This window comes from Oratosquilla oratoria, chromosome 12, assembly GCF_046742065.1.
Source record: "Oratosquilla oratoria isolate Oo_2021 chromosome 12, ASM4674206v1, whole genome shotgun sequence".
Taxonomy (NCBI): Eukaryota; Metazoa; Arthropoda; class Malacostraca; order Stomatopoda; family Squillidae; genus Oratosquilla; species Oratosquilla oratoria.
This window is the reverse complement of record NC_134788.1, coordinates 18,661,274-18,678,094: the sequence shown is the minus strand read 5'-3', so window position 1 is coordinate 18,678,094 and position 16,821 is coordinate 18,661,274. Positions and strand designations below refer to the sequence as shown.

The 16,821-nt window shown below is 41.2% G+C and overlaps 1 protein-coding gene across 4 annotated transcripts in view; it reads left to right on the top strand.

The window, feature by feature from the left end:
* Window positions 1-16,552, top strand: part of LOC143031036 (uncharacterized) — a 73,309-nt gene extending 56,757 nt beyond the window's left edge. For 3 of the 4 annotated variants that reach the window (XR_012966972.1, XM_076194400.1, XM_076194402.1), the window contains 3 exons: window positions 9,147-9,332; window positions 14,599-14,863; window positions 15,170-16,552. The gene's annotated coding sequence lies outside the window, so the exon portion shown is untranslated. Of the gene's footprint in view, window positions 1-7,321; window positions 7,453-9,146; window positions 9,333-14,598; window positions 14,864-15,169 lie in introns of those variants that run through there. The other variant, XM_076194401.1, reaches the window with a different exon arrangement.
* The last annotated feature ends 269 nt before the right edge of the window (window positions 16,553-16,821 follow it).

The following is a 16,821-nucleotide window of genomic DNA, read 5'->3' as shown; positions in this document are numbered from 1 at the left end:
CACCCTCACCATAACTGCTCATCATCGTTGAAGTACCAATTCCTCAGAGGGCATCACTAATCCTTATAGCTTGCTGGCTGAGCGAGTGGGTTGGGGTGTCGTTACTTGGGGCGAAGGTTAAGGGGATGGCGGTTCGAACCCTGCCACCGGCGAAGGTGAACGAAGGGCATGGTTCATTAAATTCCACACAAAGTCCTCTGTAAGGGGCACCATCCTAGCCTCCTGGTAGGGGGGAGTTTGTGACATTAAACCACATCATCATCATCATGAATGCAAACTTCATTTTCTTTCACAAATACAAAACAAAATATGTTTCTGTTACATATTAATGAAGGGAAATTTGCGTATAATGGAGTTTGAAAAGCAAAGGATTTGTTTCTTCTTAACCACTTAATTTGGTATGATGATGCCTACATACGTAGGCATCATCACGAGGTGCAACTGGGTACATGTATACCAGGATGCCGGCGGCGTTGGCGTCTTGATAAAAGATTTTTTGTAGTTGTACACGAGTTGCCCCCAGATTCTATGAGCTGGTTTGATCATGTTTTCCGTGTTTATTATTACCCGGAGTAAAAGAGAACAAGTAATACAGCAGTGACTTTATATTTCATAATGTAAGCACTGTGATGCATCATATTCATATATATATAGCAGCTTATGCTGGGTGCGAGAATTTAACTCGTACTGAAGTGTTAATCACATGGGAAACAATCGTATCAACATCCATGTCAAAATAACTCAGCTCATACAATCAGTGACTTTAAAGCAGCATCTCCCAATTAGTCCAACATATCTCAGATTGACTGAACTAGTCAGCTGTGTTTCATCTTGCTGTTAGTTTCACCAGTCTTGTTCTAGTAAAGTTCTTGGTATAGGACAGCTTGTAGGTACCATATTTGTAAGTTGTTACAGTTAGACTTTTGCAAAGAAATCACAAAACACGCCTGATACACTATTTTTGCAGAAACCACCGGGAAATTGAAAAAACAGACACCGAGTGTTTTCGTCTGTTAGACATTTTCGTCTATCAAGACATTTTCAAAGGTACCTTTGAAAATGTCTTAAAAGACGAAAACGTTTGGTATCTGTTTTTACAATTTTCCTGTTAGACTTATGTATGAGACATGTCTGTTAAACCATTGCAATTTTGTGCAACTGTAGCTTATTTTACTTAAAGGAGATTCACTACAATTTCTGATTGAGCATGGATTACATGAATATCACTGTTTCTCTATATCCATGTGTGATGTGTGAGTATAGATGAGCTTTAACAGCATGTATGTGATTTGCAACTTACTAAGGTAGAAAAAGAGGAGTAAGAAAAAGATACACAGATTATTTGTAGAAAAATGGGTCAGTAAGGTGAATAATTTTTTCTTGATTTATCCCTAGTAAACAAATTTATAGCTCATTTGTTAATTTTTTGCAGATAATGTTTGCACACCTCCAACTTTGTTCCTTATGCTTTTCATGTCATAATGCTAGCAATCAGATCCGAGATGTATCTTTAAGAATTAGAACATATATACATACATATATATATATATATATACATATATAATATATATATATATAATATATACAGTATATATATTATCAGCTGTCGCAAGTTCCTTTTTTTTTTTTTAATATATACATATATATATATATATATATATATATATATATATATATATATATATATATATATATATATATATATATATATATATATATATATATATATATATATATATATCCAGGAGATGCCAAGATATGAGAGAGGGTGGAGGGGAGTGGAGTTTATTGGGGATGGAATGAGCGGGAATGATTTTTATTCCTTTGTTTTTTGGCTACCTCCCTTGTAAGGGGGAAAAAGCAAGTTCTCTTCATAAGATGTGCTGTTTAACTTCATGAACCAAAGACTTGCTGAAAAGTCAATTGGTCAGTTGCCCCCAGGTCTCTCTCTCTTGCAGGAGACACATGGCCCCTAGCTAGATAACTCTGTCAGTGACCTTCAGCCTGGCCCACGTCGTGTCACTCATTTACCTAGTTGTTGAACTTACCTAGTTGTATTTTATGGGAACGGGAGCTATGCTCATGGTGTCCTGTCATCTGGCCCACATGTCACTCATTTACCTAGTTGTATTTTACAGGAAGGGGAGTTATGCTCATGGTGTCCCATCGTCTGGCCCACATGTCACTCATTTACCTAGTTGTTGTACTTACCTAGTTGTATTTTACGGGAAGGGGAGCTATGCTCGTGGTGTACCGTCTCCATATCTTGTTTTATCTAGACTCGTTTTTGCACACACCACATTCTCATCTAATCTGTTCCAAACATCTATTAAACTTATGGTAGGTATGTTGTGTTGTTGTCAGGATGAAGTGTTCAGTGTCTTTCCATGTGGTAATTGCATCTGGAATATTTTGAATTTGTGGTAAGGCAGATTCTGTGAACTTGGTCATGCTTATGCGACTTGAATTTCTGGGGAGTGGCTTCTCAGTAAGGTTTGTGTCTGAAGGAATTTGATGGGTGCTGTGACAGGATTCCCAGCAGTCTACCAGATGATAAAATTTGATATAAAAAAATAGACCATTGCAATCTCCCACCTCCAACTTAGGGGCTGGCATCATGCAAAATAGTTGTTGTTTTTATTTTTATTTTTATTTTTTTTTTTTTTTTTGACTGAATTGACAAAATTGTTTTGTTACCTAGATCTTATGTTTTATTACACTCATTGTTGAATTTTAAATGATGCAATATTTATTGACAAAAATTATTTCTCAGCATTTCCCCAAGAATCAGTATGCCAGTGCTTACATTTTTATATTTTTGTCAACCGTCATGTATTATTTATTCATATTGTTTTTTAACTTCATGACCCAAGAGCTTGCTGAATAGTTTAGAGCACAGATTTATTTTATTCATTTATTTTCTATTAATTTATCTTTATAGAAGGTTGAATTGCCATAAACATCTTATTACCCAGACCTTGTGCTATATTCGTTCCATTCATAACTAATGAATAGTACAACATTTATTGACACAAATTATTTTCTCTACATATATAGAGGTGAGGTGGCATAATGAAAAGTTAAGGCTAGAGTAGTGAGTTTATTGAGAGCCAGATGTCGTTTTGACCTTTACGGTCTTCCTCAGTCCACTGAGGAAGACCATAAAGGTCAAAACGTCTGGCTCTGAATAAACTCGCTACTCTAGCCTTAACTTTTCATCTTGCCACCTTCTATATTTGTCAATCTTTACTTACATATTTATGTATATATATATATATATATATGTATATTTTGCTGAAACCACGAGGAAATTAAAGATCGGAATACTAAACGTTTTCGTCAATTTAAGACATTTTCAAAATCTTAAATAGACAAAAACGTGTATTTTATATAAACTTTTGTTTTTATATCAACATCATCCATCATGTATGAGAAATAATTTGACGCAGCCCGAAGGGATTTCTCCGTCTTCTCCTTTTCTGCACGAGGGGACAGAGAGGGGGGATCACCAAATTAATGAAGCAGCCTTGCTGTGGATGTGCTGAGTCTTGTGACACTGCCTCTGACCCAGGGCAGTGGACAGGATGCAGGGATGACCCGTCATCCAGGAGGTGCCAAGATAAGAGGCAGGGAAGAGGGTAGAGGGGAGTGGAGTATGTTAGGGATGGAATGGGTGGTAGTGGTTTTATGCCTTTGTTTTTTTTGGCTACCTCCCTTATAAGGGGGATAAACCCTTGATATATGTATGTACATTCCTGTGGGTAGTAAGTATATATTGTTAGATATGTCTGTATTTTGTAGATCCCATCCTTGTTGCCAGTTTGTTGTATTTGTACTATGACTGCTACATACCTGTGGGTAGTATATACTTTGTAGGTCCCATTCTTGGCACTAATTTGTGGTGGTTCTTAGAGAAACTTTTGGGCTTCTTCGTTCCTTTATAGGTATAAGTGGTATAAGTACAAGAATGTAAACAAACATAATGAGTGTTACAGAATAAATGAACATCTCCACCTTTCTGTTCGATCCTATTTATAAAGGATTACATACATACCATTTCCATGCTTTGCTTCTGAGCATTTCTGAAAAGGACACTTTTCACAGTTTTTGTTGCATTCCTTGTTACACTTGTAATAACTTTTCAATCTTAGAGAAGATTTGGCATATAGGTGCATTTTTATGTTCTAATGCCTGAATTTGTTTTGGGCATCCAGCTGCTGTGTCCATATTTCAGTTGCAAAGATCTTTATTGAGAGTAAACACATCAACTTCTCATCTCAATCTGGAAATGCAACTCTAAGTGGTTGACACTTTCCAGATGGGCCTGTACAGCCACGACAACCATATGGCATGGAGTGCACGTCAAGTCGCCTACATGGCTAGACCTGATGCTCCTTTGACATGGTGACCCTGCTTGACCTAACCTAACCTAGTCCAGTGCAATTATGTAATTACACGCCATGGGTCACTACCCTTGCCGTATATATATATATATATACAGTACATGATAAGAAAATATGGAAGGGGCCGCCACCATTCGTACTTCTTTCTCCAAAATGGAAAGACCCTAGCAGGGGGGTAAATGATATGGACAAGGAAGTGCGAACGGACAAGTGGGCGGAGCTAAGGGTAGCATTTATGATGCATGCTATCAATCATCCCTCAGTTGCCTCATAGCCTTCGTGGGGAGGCTTTTTGTTCTGTGTGTTCTGGTGACGCCACCTAGGCGGCCAGTGTTTTTTTGCAGACAGAGGTGCTTTCTAGCCTTAATATGGGCAAGAACAAGTATTTATCACAAGAGACAATAACCCAGATCATAGCTTTACATAAACCTGGTCACCAAACAAAGGAAATAATAGAGCAGGTTGGGGTTGGCAAGACGTCTGTGTGCAAGTGGGTTGCCATTTTTAAGAGGGAAGGTAGCTGTGACACACCCGGTTACAAACCAAGGAAAAAGTACCCCAAAAAGACATCCCCTCATGCTACTAATGTTATCAAGAGACAGTTAGAGCATAATCCACGTGTTACCGCCAGAAAAATAAAAGAAAGTAACCCGGGACTCTTTGGGGAGGTTAGTGTGCGAACAGTTAGCCGCCGCATTCACGACCTTGGGTACAGAAGCCACCGCCTGGTGAAGAAGCCTCTTCTCTTAACCAGAGGTGCCATAGGGTCGAGTTTTGCAAGAAATATCTTCAGTGGGATGATGACAAGTGGCTGGATATTCTCTGGACCGATGAGTCCACCTTTACTGTGACTGGCAATAGGGGTGGAAACGTGTATCGGCGTGCGGGTAGCGACCCTCTTGACCCCCGGTACGTTCAACAAACAGTGAAACACCCTGATTCTCTCATGGTATGGAGAAGTTTTGGTGGAAGAGGACTTCGTAGCCTTGTTGTACTACCGAAAAATGTAAAAGTGAACCAATATGTTTATTATGAACTCTTAAATGACCACCTGGAGGATTCTTTTAAGAGCTCAGGTGCTAACATCTTTACATCTTTTAAACAAAATAATGCCCAGTGTTACTCGGTGGCTTAAAGACTGTCATATACCTTACATAGCAGACTGGCCAGGCAATAGTCCTGACATAAACCCAATAGAAAACCTGTGGAACCACATTAAACAAGACCTGCAGGGTAAAGATACGAGCTCTGTGCCCAAGCTCGAGGCAGCCATTCGCCAATCCTGTGCAAGTGTAACCCCTGCACATCTTGCCAAGTACGCCACTTCCATTCCAAACCGCCTTCGTGAGATCATTGCACATAAAGGCCACCCATCAAAGTATTAGAGGTACGAAGTGAGCTTTTGTTTATTGATTTATGATTCATTCATTCTCCTCATTACTCATTCTCGCTAACCGTTTGTACTTCCTTGTCGAGCACTGTATATATACATATATATTTCTAAACAGAAATGTGGTAGCACATTTGTAAATGACACACAGGAAACCCACAGTCAGAGAAAATAAACTTTGAATGAAAGAAGTTTCTATATTTCGGCTGTCAACTGTAGCCCTCTTCAGGAAAGTACATAATACAGAGGACAAAGGGGACTTATAAGCTACAGAAACACGTCCTCTCTCTTTCCTGTGTTTCTGTAGCTTATAGGTCCCCTTTGTCTTCTGTCTTATGTACTTTCCTGAAGAGGGCTACAGTTGACAGCCGAAATATAGAATCTTTTTTTCATTCGAAGTTTATTTTCTCTGACTATGGTTTCCTGTGTGTCATATATGTGTGTATATATATATATATAAATATATTTATATATATATATATATATATATATATATATATATATATATATATATATATATATATATATATATATCGGCTCCTGCCACGTGTAAAATCAGTTCACTCGTACCTTACAATTAATTAAGGTGACAAACTCACCAAAACCTCCTCCTTCTGTTCTTGCAGTAAGATCATTGCCCAAAATTTTACTATCGCAACCTCATCTGTATATCTTCCACCTTTACACATATCAATGGCTGACAACCAATGACTTCCCCTCCTATTACTATTTACCGTAAGTGCTGAAACGATTTAAAGTGGAAGCACTATCAGAAAGGATACACTTTCAAAAATGCCATGCAATGAAAGGATTAACTACATTGTTGTGCTCATTTTTTTGCCTTTGTCAAATACCAAGAAATAAAAGATTTGTCATGGCCAATGAACATAAAGTTCTTGCTTAGTATTACATTGATTGTGTTTTTACTGCTTAAGCTTTAATTAGGTATGAATTTTATTAATATAGGTCACAACAATTTTAAGTAGCAAATTCTTCAATTTTGACACTTGTTCAAAGAAACCAACACTTTTATTTTCTCTCATTTTCTTATTCTCTCTTTTGTCATGTATGTATTTTTTGGTTGTTTGTGGGCGTGATGCAAGGATGACCCATCATCCAGGAGGAGCCAAGATAAGAGGGAGGGAGGGGGTGGACGGGAGTGGAGTATGTGGGGATGGAATGAGTGGGAGTGGTCTTTATGCCTTTGTTTTTTGGCTACCTCCCTTGTAAGGGGGAAAGAACCATTGGTATATGTATTTACCTAGTTGTATTTTGCAGGAGAAGAGCTATGCTCGTAGTGACCCACAGTTGTATCTTTCTGCATCCAGTTCTTTCTTAAAATCATGTTTAGTTTTAGCACTCACCGTTTTCTCTTTCAATTTATTCCATGTATCTATTACTCTGTGTGGAAAGCTGTTCTTTTTCAAATCTCTTCTGTAACTGTCCTTCTAAGTTTCTTCTCGTGTCCTCTTGTGTTTCTTCTGTATGCATGTATTTATGTGTATGTATTTATTTGATCATCTTACAGAACAACCAACAACATGGGTTGTATGGCTGTATGGAACACAGCTAAATATCAGCCCCACGAGACATTGCTTGTACCTACAAGTATCCCTATATTTGTAAAAAGGAAAATCTGAGTAAGGGTGCATCTAAAATTGGCCTGTATTTACCTAGTTGCATTATGTGGGGAGGGAGCTATGCTCATAGTGACCAACCTTTGTATCTTTCAGCATCAAGTTTTTTCTTGAATTCTTGAATAGTAGGATGTTTTTTGGGCTTTTATGGATCTGGAAAAGGCTTATGATAGGGTAGACAGAAAGGCACTGTGGGAGGTTATGCAGATTTATGGGATAGGAGGAAAGCTTTTGGGAGCTGTCAAGAGTTTTTATGTGAGTAGTAGAGCATGTGTTAGGATTGGAAATGGAGAGAGTGGTTTGAAGTAAAGGTGGGACTTCGTCAAGGATGTGTTATGTCGCCCTGGCTGTTCAACTTATACATGGATGGGGTGGTGCGAGAGGTGAATGCTAGGGTAGTGAGTCAGGGATTGGAGATGGTTAAAGAAAATGGAGAAAAGTGGGAGGTGAGCCAGCTGTTGTTTGCAGACGACACTGCGCTTGTGGCAGGGTCAGAGGAGGGATTGAGGAAGCTGGTGGCAGAGTTTGGGAGAGTATGTGATAGAAGAAAGCTAAAGATAAATGTGGGTAAAAGTAAGGTGATGAGTGGTACAAGGGGTGAAAGTTGCAGTAGACTGGAAGTGAACATTATGGGTGAGCGACTGGAGGAAGTGGATAGTTTTAGATACTTGGGTGCAAGTGTAGCAGGAAAAGGTAGAGTGAAGGTGGAGGTAGAATGTAGATTGAGAAAAACGAGTAAATGCCTTGGTGGTTTAAAGAGTGTAATGAGAAATAGACATTTGGGAATGGATGCGAAGAGGAGACTGTATGAAGGAGTGATTGTGCCAACAGCACTGTATGGGGCAGAAACGTGGAACATAAGAGAAGAAGAGAGAAGGAGTTTGAATTGTTTGAGATGAGGTGTCTGAGTTTATGGGGGTTACTAGGCTAGATAGAGTGAGAAATGAGAGGTGAGGAGGAGAACAGGGGTGAAAAAGGATTTGGGAGAGAGGGTTGATGAAAGAATATTAGGATGGATTGGACACATGGAAAGAATGAGTGAAGAAAGACTAGTAAAAGAGGTATGGAAGGCAGATGTGGAGGGAGTGAACATGAGGGGACGTCCTAGGATGAGGTGGATGGATGGGGTGAAGGGGGCTTTGGGGAAGAGGGGAATGTCTGTTGAGGAAGGAAGGGAGAGGACGGAAGACAGAGGTGAGTGGAGAATGGTTGTATATGGATGATGTTGTGACTGCATGAGGAGGAATGGGCGGGGGGGTGGGGGGTGGGGTAGTATGTGTGAGTAAATTTTGACGCAGCCCGAAGGGATTTCTCCCCGTCCTCTCCTTATATGCAAAGGGGGACGGAGAGGGGGGGTCGCCGATTAAATGAAGCGGCCTTGCTGTGGATGTACTGTGTCTTGCGACACTGCTTCTGACCCAGGGCGGGGCAGGGTGCAGGGATGACCCGTCATCCAGGAGGTGCTCAGATGAGAGGAAGGGTGGGAGGGGTGTGGAGTGTATTTAGGGATGAAATGGGTGGGAGTGTTTTTATGCCTTTCCCTTTTTGGCTACCTCCCTTGGAAGGGGGAAAAAGCCTTGGTATATGTATGTATGTATGTATGTTGCCTTATCTTTGCATAGTAAAACTAGATCATATTTCCTGTCATGAAAATATAATAAGAGACACATAGGTATTTTGGTGAGAACATTAATTTCCATGGTATTTTCTTTCCAGGAAAACCTTGTCCATATGGCTAGTTTTATGTGAACAGAGTGTGTCTTCACATTGCACCTTCCAAGAAATCTTGGAGTGCAGCTAGTGTGGCTTGCAACAACAACTTCAATGCAAGTCTTGCCTTATTTGACGACTTGGACGTTTTTCAAAAGTTTCAGTCGAGCATGGCAAAAAGTGCTGGTGCAGGTCAGTACATACATACATATACCAAGGCTTTTTCCCCCTTACAAGGGAAGTAGCCAAAAAGAAATGAGCATAAAATCATTCCCACCCATTCCATCCCTAAATACCCTCTGCCCTCCCTCCCATCTTAGCACCTCCTGGATGACAGGTCATCCCTGCACCTTGTCCACTGCCCTGGGTCAGAGGCAGTGTCGGTCACAGCACATCCACAGCAAGGCCGCTTCATTAAATTGGTGACCCCCCCCTCTCCATCCCCCCATGCATAAAAGGAGAAGACGGGGAGAAATCCCTTCGGGCTGCATCAAATTTTGCTCACACATACTACCTCACCCCCCATCCCTCCACCCATTCCACCTCATGCATCATAACATCATCCATATACAACCATTCTCCATTCACCCGTCTTCTGTCCTCTCCCATCCTTCCTCAACAGACCTTCCCCTCTTCCCCAAAGCCCTCTTTACCTTCACCCCATCCATCCATCTCATCCTAAGACGTCCCCTCATGTTCACTCCCTCCACATCTGCCTTCCATACCTTTTTTACTAGTCTTTCTTCACTCATTCTTTCCATGTGTCTAAACCATCCTAATACTCTTTCATCTACCCTATCTCCCAAATCCCTTTTCACCCCCGTCTTCTCCCTCCTCATTTCTCACTCTATCCAGCCTAGTAACCCCCATCATACTTCTCAGACACCTCATCTCAAAAACATTCAAACTCCTTCTCTCTTCCTCTCTTATGTTCCATGTTTCTGCCCCATACAGTGCTGTTGGCACAATCACTCCTTCATACAGTCTTCTTTTAGCATCCACTCCCAAATGTCTATTCTTCATTACACTTTTTAATCCTCCAAGGCATTTACTCGCTTCTCTCAATCTACACTCTACCTCCACTCCACCTTTTCCTGCCACATTTGCACCCAAGTATCTAAAACTATCCACTTCCTCCAGGCAGTTGTTAAGATGATGAAAGCAGGTAAGGCACCTGGTCTGGATGGATGCCATTCAGAATGTCTAAAAAAAAAAGGAGGTACAGTGATGGTGGCCTGGCTGGTGAGGTTATTTAATGTTTGCTGGAGAGAGGGTAGAGTGCCGGAGGACTGGAGGAGTGCCTGCATAGTTCCACTTTACAAGGGAAAAGGGGACAAGTGTGAATGTAGTAGTTTCAGAGGGATTAGCTTGTTAAGTGTTGTTGGGAAGGCTTATGGGAGGATCTTGATTGAGAGGATTAGGAGAGGAACAGAGGTAGTAATTGGAGAGGAACAGTGGATTTAGGATGGGTAGAGGTTGTTTAGATCAGATCTTTGTGGTAAGACAGACATGTGAGAAAGCTATAGGAAAGGGGAAGGATGTTTTTTGGGCTTTTATGGATCTGGAAAAGGCTTACTATAGGGTAGACAGAAAGGCACTGTGGGAGGTTATGCAGATATATGGAATAGGAGGAAAGCTTCTAGGAGCTGTCAAGAGTTTTTATGAGAGTAGTAGAGCTTGTGTCAGGATTAGAAATGGAGAGTGAGTGGTTCGAGGTAAAGGTGGGACTTCGTCAAAGACGCGTTATGTCGCCCTGGCTGTTCAACTTATACATAGTTGGGGTAGTGCAAGAGGTAAATGCAAGGGTTGTGGGTCAGGGATTGTAAATAGTTAAAGAATATGGAGAAAAGTGGGAGGTGAGCCAGCTGTTGTTTGCGGATGACTCTGCGCTTGTGGCAGGATCGGAGGAGGGACTGAGGAAGTTGGTGACAGAGTTTGGGAGAGTGTTTGAAAGAAGAAAGTTTAAGACAAATGTGGGCAAAAGTAAGGTGATGAGATGTACAAGGGGTAAAAATGGCAGCAGACTGGAAGTGAGCATTAAGAGAGAGTGACTGGAGGAAGTGGATAGTTTTAGATACTTAGGTGCGAATGTGGCAGGAAAAGGTGGAGTGAAGATGGAGGTAGAATGTAGATTGAGAGAAGCGAGTAAATGCCTTGGTGGATTAAAAAGTGTAATGAGAAATAGACATTTGGGAATGGATGCTAAGAGGAGACTGTATGAAGGAGTGGTGACCTGTCTTTGTATCTTTCAGCATCAAGTTTTTTCTTAAAATCTCGAATAGTGTATCCTTATCTAATTTATTCCAGGTATCCACAACTCTATGTGGGAAGCTATCTTTTTTTTTTCAGATCTCTTCTATAATTATCCTTTTTGAGTTTTTTTTTTCATTTCCTCTTGTTTTTCTGTTGTCCCATTTAAATCATCTCTAGGATTTCCATTCCTTTCATGATTCTATAAATGTTTGCTGGAGAGAGGATATAGTGCTGGAGGACTGGAGGAGTGCCTGTATAGTTCCACTTTACAAGGGAAAAGGGGACAATTGTGAATGTAGTAGTTTCAGAGGGATTAGCTTGTTAAGTGTAGTTGGGAAGGCTTATGGGAGGATCTTGATTGAGAGGATTAGGAGAGGAACAGAGGGAGTAATTGGTGAGGAACAGTGTGGATTTAGGATGGGTAGAGGTTGTGTAGATCAGATCTTTGTGGTAAGACAAATATGTGAGAAAGCTATAGGAAAGGGGAATTATGTTTTTTGGGCTTTTATGGATCTGGAAAAGGCTTACAATAGGGTAGACAGAAAGGCACTGTGGGAGGTTATGCAGATATATGGGATAGGAGGAAAGCTTCTTGGAGCTGTCAAGAATTTTTATGAGAGCAGTAGAGCTTGTGTCAGGATAAGAAATGGAGAGAGTGAGTGGTTCGAGGTAAAGGTGGGACTTCGTCAAGGATGCGTTATATCACCCTGGCTGTTCAACTTATACATGGATGGGCGAGTGCGAGAGGTAAATGCAAGGGTAGTGGGTCAGGGATTGGAGATGGTTAAAGAAAATGGAGAAAAGAGGGAGGTGAGCCAGTTGTTGTTTGCTAAGGACATAGCGCTTGTGGCAGGATCAGAGGAGGGACTGAGGAAGCTGGTGACAGAGTTTGGGAGAGTATGTGATAGAAGAAAGTTAAAGATAAATGTGGGTAAAAGTAAGGTGATGAGATGTACAAGGGGTGAAAGTGGCAGTAGACTAGAAGTGAGCATTAATGGAGAGCAACTGGAGGAAGTGGATAGTTTTAGATACTTGGGTGCAAATGTGGCAGGAAAAGGTGTAGTGAAGGTGGAGGTAGAATGTAGATTGAGAGAAGCGAGTAAATGCCTTGGTGGATTGAAGAGTGTAATGAGGAATAGACATTTGGGAATGGATGCTAAGAGGAGACTGCATGAAGGAGTGATTGTGCCAACAGCACTGTATGGGGCAGAAACATGGAACATAAGAGAGGAAGAGAGAAGGAGTTTGAATGTTTTTGAGATGAGGTGTCTGAGAAGTATGATGGGGGTTACTAGGCTAGATAGAGTGAGAAATGAGGTGAGGAGAAGAACAGGGGTGGAAAGGGAGTTGGGAGATAGGGTTGATGAAAGAGTATTAGGATGGTTTGGACACATGGAAAGAATGAGTGAAGAAAGACTAGTAAAAGAGGTATGGAAGGCAGATGTGGAGGGAGTGAACATGAAGGGACGTCCTAGGATGAGGTAGATGGATGGGGTGAAGGGGGTTTTGGGGAAGAGGGGAATGTCTGTTGATGAAGGACGGGAGAGGACAGAAGATAGGGGTGAATGGAGAATGGTTGTATATGGATGATGATGTGATGCATGAGGTGGAATGGGCGGGGGAGTGGGGGGTGAGGTAGTATGTGTGAGCAAAATTTGACACAGCCTGAAGGGATTTCTCCCTGTCTTCTCCTGTTATGCATGGGGGGACGGAGAGGGGGGTCGCCAATTTAATGAAGCGGCCTTGCTGTGGATGTGCTGTGTCTTGCGACACTGCCTCTGACCCAGGGCAGTGGACAAGGTGCAGGGATGACCCATCATCCAGGAAGTGCTAAGATAAGAGGGAGGGTGGAGGGGTGTGGAGTGTATTCAGGGATGGAATGGGTGGGAATGATTTTATGCCTTTTCCTTTTTGGCTACCTCCCTTGTAAGGGGGAAAAAGCCTTGGTATATGTATGTATGTATAAATAGTAGATCTCTTTCTCTTCTTTGTTCCAGAGGTGTGTTTCTTGGTGTGTTCCACCTTAGTTTGGCCGTGGTTAGCACGCCCAAACTACTAAAGCAATATAGGTGCCAGTATAGTATGTGGCCCACAAAATTTTTCTTTGGTATAGTATGTGGCCGATTAAATGAAGCGGCCTTGCTGTGGATGTGCTGTGTCTTGCGACACTGCTTCTGACCCAGGGCGGTGGGCAAGGTGCAGGGATGACCCGTCATCCAGGAGGTGCTCAGATGAGAGGGAGGGTGGGAGGGGTGTGGAGTGTATTTAGGGATGAAAAGGGTGGGAGTGATTTTATGCCTTGCCCTTTTTGGCTACCTCCCTTGAAAGGGGGAAAAAGCCTTGGTATATGTATGTATAGTATGTGGCCTACCGGACTTTTGTTTCGGTATGAACCCCCGGTCTCTTAAACTTTGATAGTTTGGGAGTGCTAACCATGACCAAACTAAAGCAGAACGCACCGGGGAATGCACTGAGGAGCGCACCCAGCTCTGGAAGTTGCCAAAAGTTTTGGGCTTGGTTCATGAATTGAGTGTCAGCCCCTCGTTGCTACACCTGCAGAAAGAGGTATCTGTGTTGACAGGTTTTGAAGATGGGTAGCAAGGAGACAATTCCCTGTTTTGTTGTCCATCTTGCAGGACTACCAAATGCAGGTCCACATCATTGGTTCCTAGCTTGTATGATTCTATTGATAATGATAGTAACGTAAGTGTTTTTATGTGTATGTCATTGCACTATTATATCTTTGTCAATTTTATGACTTAAGGCAGTGGTCCCCAACCTGTAGCTCGCAGGCGCCATGGCGCCCTCGGGACCCTATTATGAGAGACAAAGAGAGAGAATGTGTTGGAGGGGAGGAGTGAGTGAGTGAGTGAGGGTGTGGGACAGACGAATGCTACATGCGACGCTCTCTCTCTCTCTGGGGGAAGGCACCCTCTGCTTTGTTTATAATGACAGATGTAGCCCTCAGCCTACAAAAGTTTGGGGACCACTGACTTAAGGAAATAAACTCTCCTACTGGGATTCAAACCCTTGCCTGATGCAGCTTGCTTTTTACGAGACGAAGACAGTACCATCGTGGTGACATGATGGTATGTATGGTCTTGTACAAAGCAAGCCGCCCGAGCGAGGGTTCGAATCCTAATAGGAGAGTTTATTTCCTTAAGTCATAATGACAAAAATATTAATGACTTGAACGTTGTTTCAGTGACAATTGATTAGGTGGGAGCTGCAAGCGACTTTGACCTACACCACGGGTCCTGGACCTGGTTGAGTGGAAGCAAAGTTCTTCCTTCCAAGTGGACTTCAGCAAATGCATTTTCGTCATCAGAGGAGTGGATGTACATTGACCCAGGAAAGCAGTTTACCTTCTAATGACTATGGACGTGGATCACGGGTGAATTACATGTGTCAGCGCGAACCCCTCTATTATTTAGGTGGAGATGTAAAACCTCAGCCAAAGCCTTATATAGGTATGCTACATTGTGTTCCATTAATTGTCATACTGAGACTGAACATTGGAATAGCCAAGATGCTTTAATAAAGATCTTATTCCTATGACATTCATCTGCACATGGATATAAATATTAAGCTTCAAGTATTATCCTACAATCATGTTGGGGAGCATTGTTTGAATAATCAGATGTTTTAATAAAGATTTTATTCCTATGATATTCATCTGCAACTGAATATGAATATTAAGCTTTTAAGTATTATTGTACAATTGTGTTGATGAGCATTGTTTAAATAATCAGATGTCATGTTGACTTTTATTTCAGATAAATCGACTGGGTGCCCACAAGAATGGGTGAAGATTGAGCATCAGTGTTTTACATGTCCGACAACAACAACCATGCCACAGACTGGAATAAAGCTGAACAGACATGCGCAGCCTTCCATGGAACACTAGCCGTCTTCTCAAACGAAGCTGAGACTAAAAACATTAGAAAGTACCTGAAACTTAAAGGTAATAATGGATCCTCATAGACTAATAATTTGAAGTACAGTAACTTTGACATTGATGGAGTTTCTGTTCATTGGTGGAAGCATCAGTCAAATGAAACCCTTTCTTTGCAGTATTAACCTCTAATCCAGCGTTTCCCAACCTTTTCCGACCATAGCACACCCCCTGTCGTCATGTCTAAGCAGTCCAGCACCATTATTGTGTTATTAGAAGGATAAAAGAAAGTGAAGTGTACTGCTTGATGATTTATTTTCTTGATTCCTTAGAACTGAAACAAATTGACAATATTGTTTGTAGAAGAAATAAGAACACCCTAGAAAAATAAAATAGCATGGAAAAAGTCAAATATGCACAACTGGGTAATCAATGATACATATATAATTGATTTCAGCACCCCCCCAGGTTGAGAAACGCTGCTCTAAGCTATGGTGATGCATTTTACAAAAATTTTCCTCTATTTTGCTCAATTATCCTACTTAGCTGAGGGTGGGGGCTTGTGCTGAAGGGATTAAGACTACAGTAAAATTCCTTTTATCCGACCTTCAAACATCCGAGTTTCTTCTTCAATATCCCAAGTCGGATAAAAAGTTGAATTTGTCCAAACATCCAACCATCAAGTGGAGGTTTAGTTGTTGCTATCACCACTACCGACTCATGGTGCTCAGGTTGGCTGCTGTTACTGCAGGTAGTATTTCAGCGTTTGCTTACATTTTGCCATTGGTGGTTGTTTCTCCTCCACTCTGTTGTGTTGTTTATTATGCTTTATTGTACCATGAATAAGTGAAAATTTCCCAAACCAGTGATTTTTTTTTTTTTTTTTTTTTTTTTTTAATCTGTTAGTGTACATCCAAACATCCGATCTAGGGTAGGTCCCACCAAGGTCCGATAAGAGGAATTTTACTGTATCTCAATTAATCTCTTTACTACAGTGGCACACTAAAAACTAGTTCTATCCCATTCCAGACAATTTCATTCAGCTGATATCTTAGTTACTCTGGTGTGACGGTGAAGTTTGCAGATTTGGTGTTGGCTTGTCATGTGGGGAGGGTTTCAGGTCTCAGGTTCTGAGTCAAGATGTTTGTGATATTATTGAACCACTTCGGTATGATGACACCCATGGAGGCATCATGAGGCGTGAGTGGGTATATATATGAGGATGCCAGCGTTTGTGTCTTGATTATTTTTTTTTTGTAGTTGTATATGACTTACCCCCAGATTCTGTGAACTGGTTTGATCACATTTTCTCTCTTTATTATTACTCAGAGTAAAATAGAACGAGTAATACGGCAGTGACTTTATATTTTATAATGCAAGTGGTGTGATGCATTGTACATATGGCAGCCAATGCTGTGCACAAGAATTTGACTCGTACTGAAGTGGTTAAGACAAAATTCCAAACCTTCCAGCACCACTTATTCAATCAAATATACTTTTTATAGCAAAAATCTTCCACCTTTTTCTTTAGAT